This window comes from Furipterus horrens, unplaced genomic scaffold (genome assembly GCF_987537825.1).
Source record: "Furipterus horrens unplaced genomic scaffold, mFurHor1.1.pri manual_scaffold_8, whole genome shotgun sequence".
Classification (NCBI taxonomy): domain Eukaryota; kingdom Metazoa; phylum Chordata; class Mammalia; order Chiroptera; family Furipteridae; genus Furipterus; species Furipterus horrens.
The window spans coordinates 1,436,209-1,449,542 of record NW_028327178.1 but is presented as its reverse complement, the minus strand read 5'-3'; the positions used below and the strand labels follow the sequence as shown (position 1 = coordinate 1,449,542).

At 55.4% G+C, this 13,334-nt stretch overlaps 1 protein-coding gene across 2 annotated transcripts in view; it reads right to left on the bottom strand.

Moving 5' to 3' along the window:
- ZNF516 (zinc finger protein 516) overlaps positions 1-10,859 on the bottom strand; it is a 78,234-nt gene extending 67,375 nt beyond the window's left edge. For both annotated transcript variants that reach the window (XM_090285381.1, XM_090285380.1), the window contains exon 1: positions 10,801-10,859. The gene's annotated coding sequence lies outside the window, so the exon portion shown is untranslated. The remainder of the gene's footprint in view (positions 1-10,800) is intronic.
- Between the last annotated feature and the right edge of the window lie 2,475 nt (positions 10,860-13,334).

Sequence of the window (13,334 nt, the reverse complement as noted above, 5' to 3'; positions counted from 1 at the left end):
TGCCACGGCTGGAGAGCGCCAGCAGAGAGATGGGCCCAAATATTCAGGATCTGGCCCCCGCAGGAAGAGTCTGTGCCCTCTGCCCTGGAGTTTCAGAAACACAGGCCCGGGCTTCTGGAGCTTAGAGTGGACCGTCCCTAGGCCGACCTGGAGAACACGGGAGAGGGGTGGGGACCGGGGTGGGGCCGAGCCCCTCCAGCTGGACGGACCGCAGACAGTTCCCTGCTTCACGCCGTCAGACCTCTCAGCATTGCTCTTTCCTGATGGATTATGTACTCCAGACCTCTGCTTGTCTTCAGAGCAGACAGGGCCATGCACTGGTCCAGTCCCAGCTCAGGGGACACCACATGCCGTTTCCCAGCTCCTCCTGGGCGATTCACCAGGGGCCCCAGCCACCTAGGAAGGAGGAGGGGGCAAGATGGAGGAGGGGCCCTGGTCCTCCCTAATGTGACACAGCTTCCGAGGGCCCGACCAAGACGCACATCAACTCTACACGTTTGAACAAGCGCGAGGAAGACCACAAACTCACGGCAACTGCCCCCAGAACGGGCCACTCTGGCAACCCAGCTGTGGCACCGTGACCAGGGTACTGAACTGTGTGGGCCCCAGGGTCCCCATGTGCGACAGGGACCAATGGGACTCCGCGTCCTCTCGCTGGAACGAGGAACACAAACAGGGACCAGAAAGGCAGGCGTCTGAGTGCCGTGTGTGGACGGAAACGAGCTTTGCAGAGAACAGTCAGCCACGTCTGTAAGCGCGTTACTCAGGCGCTCAGCAAGGCTGTTTCCAGTCTCTAGGAAGTCATTAGTAACACGCCTAAACGTACTGTAACGGGAAACCATCCTGCCCTGGACGTGGGCCGTGCGGTCACGGAGATTCAGAACGTTCCCGAGGCCCCGTGCTTCGCTCTACGCCCTCGGCTCTTCGTCCGAGAGCTGCCACCTCTGGAAAGGCCGCGGTGGCGTGGGACTTGAGAATTCTGCGGAAGGCCCTGTGCACACAAACATGCACATAATCAACGCAGAAAGTCTCCTTACGGTCACGAGCTAAAAACGGCTTTTCTTTCACGGGAGCGTCGACGCGTGTCGCCCTCCCCATCTCCTCGGGGTATGAAGAGCCAGGTTTCGCTCTTTGCCGTAGTCACCGCAAGTGCAGACGCTGGACTCTGGTTCAAGTCCGCCCTCCGGAGGGAACGCTGCGATCCGGGTGCGGAGTCTCTTCCCCTCACTGCGACCTCCTCTTCCACTGCCCCCTCGGTCCTCGTCTCTGCTCTGCTGTGGATTTAACGTGTAACCCCAGGTGTACCTCACGGCCTTTATGGAACGAGGTGGGTTCCCAGGCACCAGCGGCGGCGACGGGATTTCAGGGAGCAGAGGCTGCAGCCCGGGAAACTGTCACACAGGATGGCGGCCATCAGCCTCACACCGATCACCCCAACCTGGGCACCTCTTTGTTTATACTGGCCGTTCAAGATGCCGAGAAATTTCTAAAAGGTCGCCAACTACCTAGGGTCTGGTTTCAGGTAAATAATCAAGTTCTCAGTAGTCACTTCTTCAGAAAAAGGAAACCGCATCCAACACGGGGGTCTCCACTCACTCCCTCTTCCCCTTCAGAGGATGCCTAGAACGCCGGCCCCCTGTGCTCGGGTGGAGGAGGCGCAAGGGGACAGGGTTTCTCGGCAGCTCTGGCACGGTGAGGCCACACGCTGTGCGCCGGGCCCAGCTCGTGTCCCTGCGGCGGCTGAGGGGATGGGGACCCATCTACACGCTGCGTGTCGGCCGGAGTCAGTGCCGCAACCGGCCACCCGGGGGTGGCTGCGTGTGGCTCGTGTCTGAACCGCCGTCAGAGAGGCGACAGCCACGCCTGGTCCACGGTGTCCAGCCGCCCCGCCCCGCCGCTGCCCTGCGGCTCGCAGCTCCTCTCAAGCCCCGACCTGTCTGGGTCCCGAGGTCACGGGCTCTGCCGCACTGAGAACCGGCCCCTGCGGGTACCCCGTCCCCCAGCTCCGGGCCCGCTGCGCTGCAGCTCAGAGCGGGCACCCGGGGAAGCTGGGACGGCCCCAGCCGCCACCTGTCTTCTCTGACCCCTGTCCCTGGCAGCTTGTGGTGGCTTTTTTCACTCAGGACTTCCTGTCCCACGGTGGCCATCTACTTGTATGTTTACTCCCATGAAAGGGGACTCCGTGTGGCGCTGCCATTGGGTTTCCCAGGAAGTCCCACAGCCGGGCCCTGCGCTGAGCGGGAAATCTGCGCACACAGCTGCGGGGCCTCTGGAGACCGGGGCGCCCTGTTTGCGGCTCTGCCCACTGCACCCCCTCTGAACGGGACCCCCATCCAGTTCTCACACGGGCACGCGACCCTCGCTGAGGGATGCAAAAATCTGGTCCACACTTCTCCTCTCTGGAGCTGGAGCTCAGCGTCAGAAGCGGAACGGCCCCGTCTCCTCCCTGAACCCCGGCCCCCGGCCGCAGGACCCGCTCTGGGCAAGCCCGTCCCGCATGGGCACCGCTCCCCCACCCGACTCTGTGCATTCGGCCTCGTGTGACCTGGGAGCCAAGGAATCTGGCCAGGAGCCCTGTCTGCCACCCACGCTTGGCCCAGTCACGACATCCTTCTGCATTTCAGGGCCTGTAAAATGTCAGGATTCGCCCAAAACATCTCCCCATTTACTGCCCATTGTAACATATATACATACCGTGTTTCCCCAAAAATAAGACAGTGTCTTATGTTAATTTTTTGCTCCTAAAGGCGCGCTACGTCTTATTTTCAGGGGATGTCTTATTTTTCCATGAACAAGAATTCACATCTATTGTTGAACAAAAATCAACATTTATTAATGTACTGTAGTCAAGTCATCACAGACATCAGCATGACCACCAACTCTGAATTCCATCAAAAATTTGGGGGGAGCTGTAGCCATGACTGCTGCTCTGTTATTTTCAGGGCAGGCCTTAGATTCCTAAGCTTGAAAAACAATTGCAGCAGGTCTTATTTTCGGGGGATGTCTTATTTTGGGGGAAACAGAGTATAACTCTGAGTATTAACCTGCTGAAACAAAGCCGAATAGAAATAACTTAAAGTCATCAGGACAGGTAAATAATCGTGGAAGTCCACGCTTTCCTTCACGGCCATTCTGCAGACCCGAGTTAACGCTCCTGACCGAGGTGAAACCCGTACTGTGGAGGAGGAGCCACATGAACTCGGCTCTGGCAAGGGCTGTGCAGCCAGCCCCCACCTGGGACACAACCAGCAGGTGCGTGTGGGGCCCACGACCCCCACTGTCCCTCCCACAACGGTCGGCGGCTGCCAGGGACAGTTGGCAGACCCCCCGTGCGGACGCCTGAGGTGCACAGTGGCTCCTGGGCCCTGCACAGCAAACACAGGGTGTACACCATCCCCCACGGGCACATAAAATACCAAACTCCCACTGCAGTAAATTCCTTTTCTTTTTTTTAACCAGTTCCTTCGGATCCTGAAAAATGTGTAGCTCTTAGGAAAATTAACCTTTCCTTCTCGAGTTCAAATTTTAAGCAGGGAATAATCTCCCATCAACCTAGAAAATAACTGATAAGCCAATACTCTTGTAAAACCATTCACAGCGTCTGCCTTCCTGTTGCCAAGGTAATTTACTGAGGACAATTTTAATCCTACCTCTAATCCCACGCCTCCACAGAACTGTCCCCAACTTGACGGGACTGTGGCAAGTGCTGCTATATTCGCGATTCACTCACTAACGGTCATATTCTCTAAGTCAGCTTTGGAAATGAGATCTTCCTTGCGTCTTATCTTTAAAAATAAAAAGCCATTTTTGAAACAAGGAAGCAACGTGAGCCCGGGGGGTTGTGCTGTGCCTACCACCATCGCGCGAATCTAAACGCTGCCTGGCCTTACAAAGGGACAAATCATCGTCATTGTGCTCACGGTCACGCTAAAGACAGGAAAAGCTTTGGCGGGATGAATCCAAATCGGAGGGGATGTGATTATCAATGTGAATGATGGTATTTTCTCAAATGGCATAAAAGTGTTCTCTCCGAGCCACTGATAATGTCAACATAAATTATGCATCACCCCGAGCAGGGCTCCTGCCCACAGCTGCCATTCCCCAGATGACACCCAGGCCTGCCTCCCCGCACACGGGGGGCCCCCGCTGCGGGCGCGCACAGCAGTGAGGACAAATGTGTTGACTTCCTTCCGAGACAGGAAAAATACTGTCCCTGAAGCTAACAAGATGGATTCAACCACAGACGGGGCCTCGCGATGCGCTGGCAGGGCCACAAGGCCATGGCCGCTCAGGAGGTGAGAAACGACGGCGAACCTTCTCTGACGCTGTGTGTCGTGGTTCCCAACAGGTGGCTGAAGAAGCCCCCTCGTGAACTGAATACGAGTCCACCCAAAAACACAGACGTCACAACCCGAATGAACAGAACATCCTGAAGTGGAAACATTACAGATCGGCCTCCAGACAACGCGAGAACAGTGCCACACACGCCCCGGCAAACTACGACACAGGATCGTAGTCACAGACACTCATGGGGACGCGGCGGGAAGCACCGGCAACAGCCCTCGTGATCATGCTGTAAGGAGGCCCGGCGCCAGGTGCGTGCAGGGCAGCGAGCGGAGGGCCACGCGGGACGTTCTGTGGGGTCGGCCAGAAAGTCTGTTGAGTTTCTTTCCATCGTACGCATCTTCCATGTTCCCCAATCACTTGATTGATTTGGATATTTTGAGTATGTCGGCTGCCTCTCACGTACTGTAACATCGATTATTCTCAATCAATGTCTCAATTTGATCGCTATCAATGCCACCTGGTCTACACGACCGTGGAGCACCGTCCAGCGAGATATCCCCAGCACGGAACCTCACAAACCGCTTTTGAGGCGTTTGATCAGTCACAGCCCCTTCTCCACACACGGCACAAATCAATTTTTGCATTTCAGGTGCACTTTTACCCTTCTTGAAGTCATAAAGCACAATATACCAAAAATGTTGCATATTTTCTTCCATCTCCAATATTAAAATGGCAACACAAAAATTCACCAATTTTGATAAATTGTTTTTTAAATCACGCTGACATGACAGCTGTCAGAATACACCCTCACAAAATGGTTTTGAATGAAGTTAAAGACAACTAAGTGCTACCGGAGCCGTCGTATGGAAAGAAAAAACCAAACGCACTTTTTGGCCAACCCCGCCTAATGTTTAATCACTGGGTTGTACACCTGAAACTAATACAACATTGCCTGGTAGCTCTAATTAAAAATTAAAAAATTACTTAAAGTCGAATAATTAAAAATAAAAAACCATGAAGTAGGATCTGTTCATGGGTCCATCCATCATTCAAAAAATAAAATGAAACGAAACAGCTAGGTCTTTAAGGGGAACGCCGATGCTTTAGGTTGGAATCACGGGGGTAAACAGTGCAGCCCCCCTCTCACCGGCCCGGCCTCGGCCTGCCCCCCGCCAGCCCAAGTTCTAACCACTCCCGTGGGGCTCCCCACTTTCCTGAATTAACTCCATCAGACAACCTTTAATGTCACACGACGTCCCACAAAAACAACTTCAGCAACAATGCAAGCGACGCCAGCTCACCCCCCAGACACATCAGCTGAACAGCAAGCTGCCGGAGCCAGAGCAGCCTCCTGCACACCCCTCGACACACCCACCCCGAACACAAGTTCAAAGAACGTTCTCGAACGCTGAAATAAATCAAGGCGGGCGCGGTGCGGCGGCGGCCCCAGCAGCACAGGTTAAACAGAGCCATATGGCCAAGACAGACACATGTTGCCCTTCTCTGAAACAAAGGAACAAATTCCTAAACAAACCCTTTCCTTTCACAGGGGAAGAGTTAAGGAGGCGAGGGTTTGTCCAGTTTACTCAGTAACGCTGAAAAAAAAATTTTTTTTAATTCTTAGCCATTAAGGGAAAATGACAGTTTTCACACAGAACCTCAGTTTTTAAGTCTCCCTTTCATGGTGCCTGAAAGCCAACACCACATGTCGCCTGGGCTCACTGTGCCCCAAATGAGCAAGAAAACGGGAGGACAGCTGTCTCCCAGGGCGGAGCTGACATCAGCAATTCCCTGGGGGGCCCAATGGTGAGAGACCAGTCTACCTGCTTCTGCAGGAAGAAAACACCAGATTAATTCTGTCTCGCAAAGGAAGGACGTTAAGATGTCACCCTATTCTCACCGCTCTGCGGAACAACTGTCCCAACTTCACCATCCAGTACTGGGCGGGCCAAAGCAAGGTCTACAGTTAGCTGTTCGTATAAAAAATGATACGGTAATGAATGAAAAATAAGACAAGAATAAATTCTGTGTTTCACGTACTCACAACTGGAAACCTACTTCTTCCGCACCCTGTATGATGCCTTTCTCTTCAAGTGAGTTTGAGACCTTGTCTGGATTAATTCCTGACCCACACACACACACACACACACACACACGCGCGCGCACACCAGAAAGAAAACCGGCCAGAATGAACACATACTTGAAGTAAACAGCACAATGTATCTACACCCAAGGTAGCTGCTTTTTAAACGATGTGTTTACTGTTCCCACTTACTTCACAGATATTGACATGTTTGCGTGCTACAAACAGCTGCATTCCTAATTCCTCCTGCTTTGCCACGTTCGGTGCCACGGGAAGCGAAGCCTAGAGGCCCGATCTCCTTCGGAAAACGACTTTTAAGGAAAGCCGTGGGCCACAGAATCGCACTCCTTCCCCATTCGCATGCGGGCCGCTGGAAAACATCTCATTCTGGACATAAATCTGACAGCCGGGCAGGCTTCAGAAAGAAAAGGTTCAGCTGCTCCCATCACGTGCGGCCCGACCCGAGGGACAAAGAATGCACAAACGGGCCGTTACCACTGCTCGCTGCCCGGCGCGCTCACACGTGCTGGGGGGCCCTCGGCGGCCAGCAGACCTCAAGGACAAACGGGGCTTTCACAGCACCCAGAGATGCACCCTGCCTACAGCTAAGCCAGGCCCCTCAAACAGTCCTCTGTTGAGGAAAATTTCAAATAAAGATGCTTTTTAAAGAAGTGGACGAGACATTTCAAATTCATCAAGTTTTTCTCGGTCTTCTCATGAGGCTAATTGAACTGAATGAGTTCTCTCTAACCATTTGCTGGGTCGGCGACAATTTGCCAATATTCCTGAAAGCTTTATGGCGCTTCACAGGGAGAGTCCAGTGATAAAGAGGACCCCCCCTCCCATAAACCACTCCCTACCTCTGGTGCGAGTGGGGACGGGGCGTGGTCTTACCTCACTCAGGGCAGAGGTCACCCCTCCGTCAAAGAGAACTGTCCACCTCCTGCACCCCAAACTCACTTGCTCCTCGCCAAAAAGGACCAAGGCCAAGGCTTGAATCTGGAAAACGCTGTCCCTCTCAAGGCCCCAAGACACATTCAAATCCTTCACAGGCTGCTGCCAACACACTGTTGGCCACCGGCCACCGGGTAGGAAGCTTGGGGGTGAGCAGCCCAGAGAGGACAGGAGGAAGATGAGGGCCACAGTCACGGGAGTCAGCCCTTGCCCCAGTCGGCGCCCAGCCCAACACGAAGGAGAGCTGAGTAACTGCTGCTCCCCAAACTCCCAGGCAAGGGGCACGCAGCCCGCGGGCGCGAACCGGCCACCCACACTTGCACCCGCGTCCAGGACGCAGCGGGGCGTCTTCCCACGCCCCCAGGGCCGGGCTTCAGAACACAGCCCCGTCCCGGCGCTGCAATGCACTGGGAACATGCTGATGCATGGCAGATGTAGTGTCCGCCGACAGAGTAAGGGCACGGGGGCTAAAGACCGCAATGCCGCTCATTCTTCACGCTTAGGCATCAACAGTTCCGGAAGCAGAGGTCCAGGCTGCCACATGCTAAGCCCGCCCAGGCAGCTCTAGGTGCCAGCGGCTAGCTGGGCAGCGGGTGGGCCCTCACGGAAGGAGGAACACGCTTTGGGGGTGGACGAGAGCCACCAGGACCCCAGTGCACCTGCGGGCCCACAGGTGTGCCCTGGTTTACACTCAGCAAGACCAGGGTCCCTCGACTCTCCCCGCAGCCCCCAGGGCTTTTGAGGAGCGGGGGTGAGGGCAGCCAAGGGGTGCATGTGTTAGAGAGCTAGCTGATTGTGTCGGAATAGTTCTACCCACACACTAACATGTGTAAACATTCATAGCATGTAACATGCACGCTTTTGAAGCAGGAATGGTACGTCTACGTTCCAATACTTATAATGCAGGTACTCTCCCATCAAATAAACGTAACGTTCTGCTTTCTTCCATTAGTTCTGTGGCTTCCATTCAGTCCTACGCCTGTCACCAGCTAACCTGGCCATCCAATGCCAATGAAAGTTATCCGTTTCCTTCACGTGTGACAGAGAAGCCTCGTTCACTCCAAAACCTAGTTACACTATAAGCAAAATGCCATTTTTAATTGTATAATTAACACATGCCCTTACCTCCAATGAAAGCAGAGGGAAAGCCAAACGAGAGAACCGCCTGGGACATTTAAAACAAGCATGTCATAGCAGGAGGGTGTGTGCGCTTGGACACGCTCCCCCGCGCTGAAGTAACCAGCTTCGATTTCAGTTTCCTATTTCTATGGCATTAAGGTGTAATGTCACTGAAACTCTAAACACAACCTCCAGTCGGACAGCCACTCCCTCAAGATTTTAGAAAGATTCCTTCTGGTGAATTATGAATAAGAGGAGTACATACCGATATCAAATAAATGCAAACCCACAATGACCCACTGAAGGGAGTACTGCTGGTTCAAGAGCCATCCATGCGTACACTCTGTGGGGGTCTCCAGGTCACAGGACCATTTTTCCCGAGTAGGTAAGACCACAAGCCATCTGGTAGAGGAGACCCCCTTTTGAAGCCTCCTTTCAAGAAGCCTCCTTTCCTGGGTCCGTTAAACTCAATGCCAAGGGCTTCCCTACGAGACTCAACCGTCCCCACCCACGTAAAAACCAGCCAGGTACATAGAGGTGAAGCTTTATTTGTGGAAGTGGGGACAATGTGCTTTTAAGGTTGACCTCTCTCCACAGCCCTCCCTCCTTGGATTCAAGCTGCGGGTTTCTGGGACAACTTCCTGTCAAGTTAGAAACCTGGGCCTTCAGATAATGAAATCTCCAAGTGAGCCAGGCCACTTGAAAGGCTATTTACAAATAAATGGGATTCACGTGGGTCCTGTATCGTCACTCACACATCCCAATGCACAAGTCCCTGAGCCAGTCAGGGCAGGAGAGCCCGCCTCTGGGACAATGGTACCTCTGACAAAAATAAGCAAGAACTCCTGTCCCCCCATCGAGGAGTCCTGGCCCTAACAAACATGCATGGAGCTGTTTGGTTTCGGTTTGGAGAGGCGCGCCCAGAGCTCCTGGTTAGCTCCATCACACACACCCTGGGACTGTTTATTATTTGTTTAGAGTGTTCACGTGCCCTGAATGTTTCAGCATATTCAAATCGGCAAGTTTACAAAAATAAAGTCCCACGAAGGATGTAAGAAAAATATTAGACATGCTATGTTTATATCCCAGCACATCCACATTCTAATTCCATTACCAAACTACTTGAGCCATGCTCAGGGCTCGGTTTCTCGGGGGCCCATTCAAGATGGCATGGCCGGCTCTCTTGTGAAACCCAAGACGCCCTCCTGCAACCCAACCCTGGGCCCTGCACCCCCCGCCCCTCAGCGCCCTGTACTCCAATTTTACCAAGAGGGGAGAGCGCTCCATTCACACGCAGCAGTGGCCTGGGGCACGTTTAACTCTGGACGGTCTGTGTAAATATAAATAACGCCGTGATTTTGACGCCACAGTCAAAGAATGCACGGGAAAACGAAGGAGGAACAAACAAACGATAACCGGAGCTGCTTACTCGGCAGGAGAAAGTAGCCTATCAAATGGCACGCATGGCTCCTTCCTTAAAGTAGCACTTACATTCCTCAACCAAAATACCCCCCTCACAGTGCTGGGCCGGCTTGGAAAATCATCCGGAGGAGATCCTGTCGGGGCGATCGCCGCCCCTGCTTCGACGCTGGTCGGTTCTCCAAGGGTATTTATTTATTACGCAGCACAGCGGGGAGGTACATCCATCTCTGAGTCATCTTTTAAGCAGGGTTGGAGACTTCATGGCAGGTTCACAGGGGAAACTCGTGTTTAATTAAGACCCCCGTGTAAAGTTCCTTTGTGGCTTGCTCGTAGGTCAGCGCGGTGCGAGGCCCAGAGTCCCCCGGCCCTGCCCTTTGTTACGCAGTGGACCCCGCTGGCAGGCCCGGCCCACGCCCACGGACACATCTGGGCTTCCAAGGCGGCCCCCAGTCCACCCGGCTCCTCTCACAGAGCCGGGACAGGTCGCCTGCCAGGACACACACCCGCACGGAATAGCCCCTCCCCGGGCGCCCCGGCCGGTGCCCCAGCACCTCTCCCCCAAATCCGCGCGGAACCCCCGGCCCGGGACCAAATCAGGTGTGAACACTTACGTAATCGTTCTGGGGGCCACGCCTTTCCCACCGCCCCACCTCCGCCAGAACAAAGTGAAGTTTAAAATAGAAACCAATTACCTGGCCTCCGCCGCGCCTGGGCCTCCGGAGCGCGGTCCCTGCGGACGCGCAGACGCCCCTGGCCCGGGGCAGACCCCCGCCCCCCCGACGGGCCCCCGGCCAGGCCCGGCCCCCACTGCCCCGCTCCACGCAGAACCCCCCCCACATACACACACCGGTCAGGCCCCCACCCCCTTACTCCCGCGCCCCCCCGCCCCCCAGCCTGCGCCCACCCCAGCTGCCCCCCCTCCGGCCCGCACGGACCCCCGCCTTTGTTACGGTGCGAAGTTGGGCCGTGGGTCCCCGCTTCTTTCACTTCTAGGGTTACAGTGCAGGCTTGTGACGTCCGCTCCACATGACGGGGGCGGGGGGCGGGCGCCAGGGGGGCGGGGGCGCGGGCCGGGCCCTCCCCCACCTCCCGGCCTGCCGCCCCGCCCACGGCCCGCCCCCAGGAAGCCCAGCAACAAGCGGCCACGCCCCCGCTCCCGGGGCGGGCAGGTAAATCCCCCCGCCCCCGCCCCGCCCCCGCCCCGCCCCCAGCCCGGCCCCGGGCCCCCCCGGGCGCCCCAGGCCCAGCGCCGAAACGCCGGGAGATACAGAAATAGGAATGATTTAATCCAGCGACACCTCCCCGCGGCTTGCCCATTCCTCAACCGGCGAGCTCACTGGGAGGGCGGGAGGCAGAATCGGATCCAGCTCCGCCTTGGGGGGCGGAAATGGCCCGAATTGAAGGCGCGGGGCCCGACCCCGCCTCACGCCCGAGTTAGGCTCTTGCAGGGGGAGGACGGAGGTCGCCTGGGGTCGTCCGTGGGCCCTCGGGGTGACCTCGGTCCGGCCCGGCGGCCGGGGCGCGGGTCCCTCCCAGGGGTCTCCCAGCAGGGGTCTTCGGGGAGGGAGAGGGCACACGTGGGTCCTTAACCCGTGCGCTACAGCACGCCATCCACCCCGCCGGGAGCCAGCCCAGCGACTGCAACAGTGACAGGGATGCTCCAGGCCGGGTCTAGTCCGCACGCTTCCACGCAAGCCTCTGCCAACATTCCCAGGGAAGCTGGGGCCAGAGCAAGCCGGTACGCAGCGCGGGGCGGCCCGGGCGCTCTCCGCGCGTCAATGTGCCCATTGTGCGGGCGACGCGACCCGCGTTCCGCAGTCATAAGTCGGTGGGCGCATAACTCACTGACCAGGAGCAGGTCACATTCTAGAATTTGCCAAGGACTAAGTATCAACTTCCAGAGACGAAATAAAATTTGAAGTGGAAGGCACATGCTGCTGTCATTGTGTACAGAGTTTAACACACGAGTTTCAAAAAATCCACGTTCCTGTGCGCTTTGAGCCGGACAAATGGACTCCTGCACCCGGACCCCGAGCGCGCTGGGGCGCGCCTGCCGCGTGGGAACCAGACGGAAGGAACCAGTTCCCCAGCTGCTGAGAAGAGTAATCACGTTACTCCTCTTTTCCTCCCCTTCTGCAGGTTTCCACTTGAATCCGAAAGCGCCTCCTGCGCCGGTTCCTTACACTAGGACACGCGGAGGAGGCAGGGTCTCCACTTGGACTGCTGAGTGCCAGTCCAGCTGCAGCCTCGGGTAAAAGCGTGTCCACGTCTACATGTAGCACACAGCTGTGCAAACCATGAGCCCGCGGATGCGCGGGGCTGGGGGAACTCACAGTGTGCAGGCGCCTGGGCGCATGCACGCGCGCGCGCGCGCGCGCACCCAGACTCACACCCCAATTTACCTCCGGGAGAAAGTCGCTACGGATTGGCCGGCAGAGCCGTCACTCTCACTCAGGGGGCAGGGAAACTTTTCAAGGCTGTTTCCTCCCCCCCACCCCCCCACCCCCACCGATTAATGTAATGGTAAAAGACCAGCACAGCTCTGGAAGTCAGCCATCTGCGCGGAGAGTGTTCCTTCTTTAACCGTGGCGGGGGGGGGGGGGGGACGGGTCAGACTATATCCATTTAAGTCTAGTTTGTACTCCTACAATGGATGAAAAGGAAAATTAGCAACTCGGGGGTGGGGGGAGGGCACAGAGGGGGAAGGGGGTCCCCAGCGAAGGGGGACGCGGGGTGAGGAGTCGTTATCAATACCCAAAAGGAACTGTGACCTTCCATTGATTTTGAAATTAAAAAAATGTTCTTTCACAGATCAGATTATTTGAAGGAAAAAAAAAGTCGGTCTTAATTTATGAACTCATTATTTTAATTTTATTTCAGCATGCGCCAGGAGCAATCGCGTTTCCTTAAGAACTGACCTATTTCTGGCTGGAGATAAACGATCATGTTAACAGATGTTAATCTTGTAATCTGTTTTTCCTGTAAGCACTTCACCTACCCGGGCTTCAGACCTTAAAAATATCTTTTCCAAAAAGACCTGACGTCACAACTCACTCCCTGAAAAATGACTCCCCCTAGCCCGTGTTTTGCCGCTGCAATGATTTCCAAGACATTAAATCTTTTTCACTTTATAAACGCCGATTTGTGCTGCCTCCACTCACACAGGCTTTTATTTGCATTTCAAATTCCACAGGTTACACCAGTCGCCTTTTCAAAAAATGTAAACCAACAATGAGGCAGCAAACGGCTTTTTGTGCATCTGGACTAAATAAGGCACAGAATGAATATATTTTAAAACGGGGCTGAACACGTTGATCTCTGCACACCCGGGGAACGCAGTCGTTCTGTATCATCGAGCCCCGCGGAATCAGCAACACCCAGACACAGCCAGAAGCTCCTGGTCTAATCCGGGGCTTCTACGGCTGATAAGCCCGGGGCGGACTTACAGACCCACATTTGGGGGTGAAGG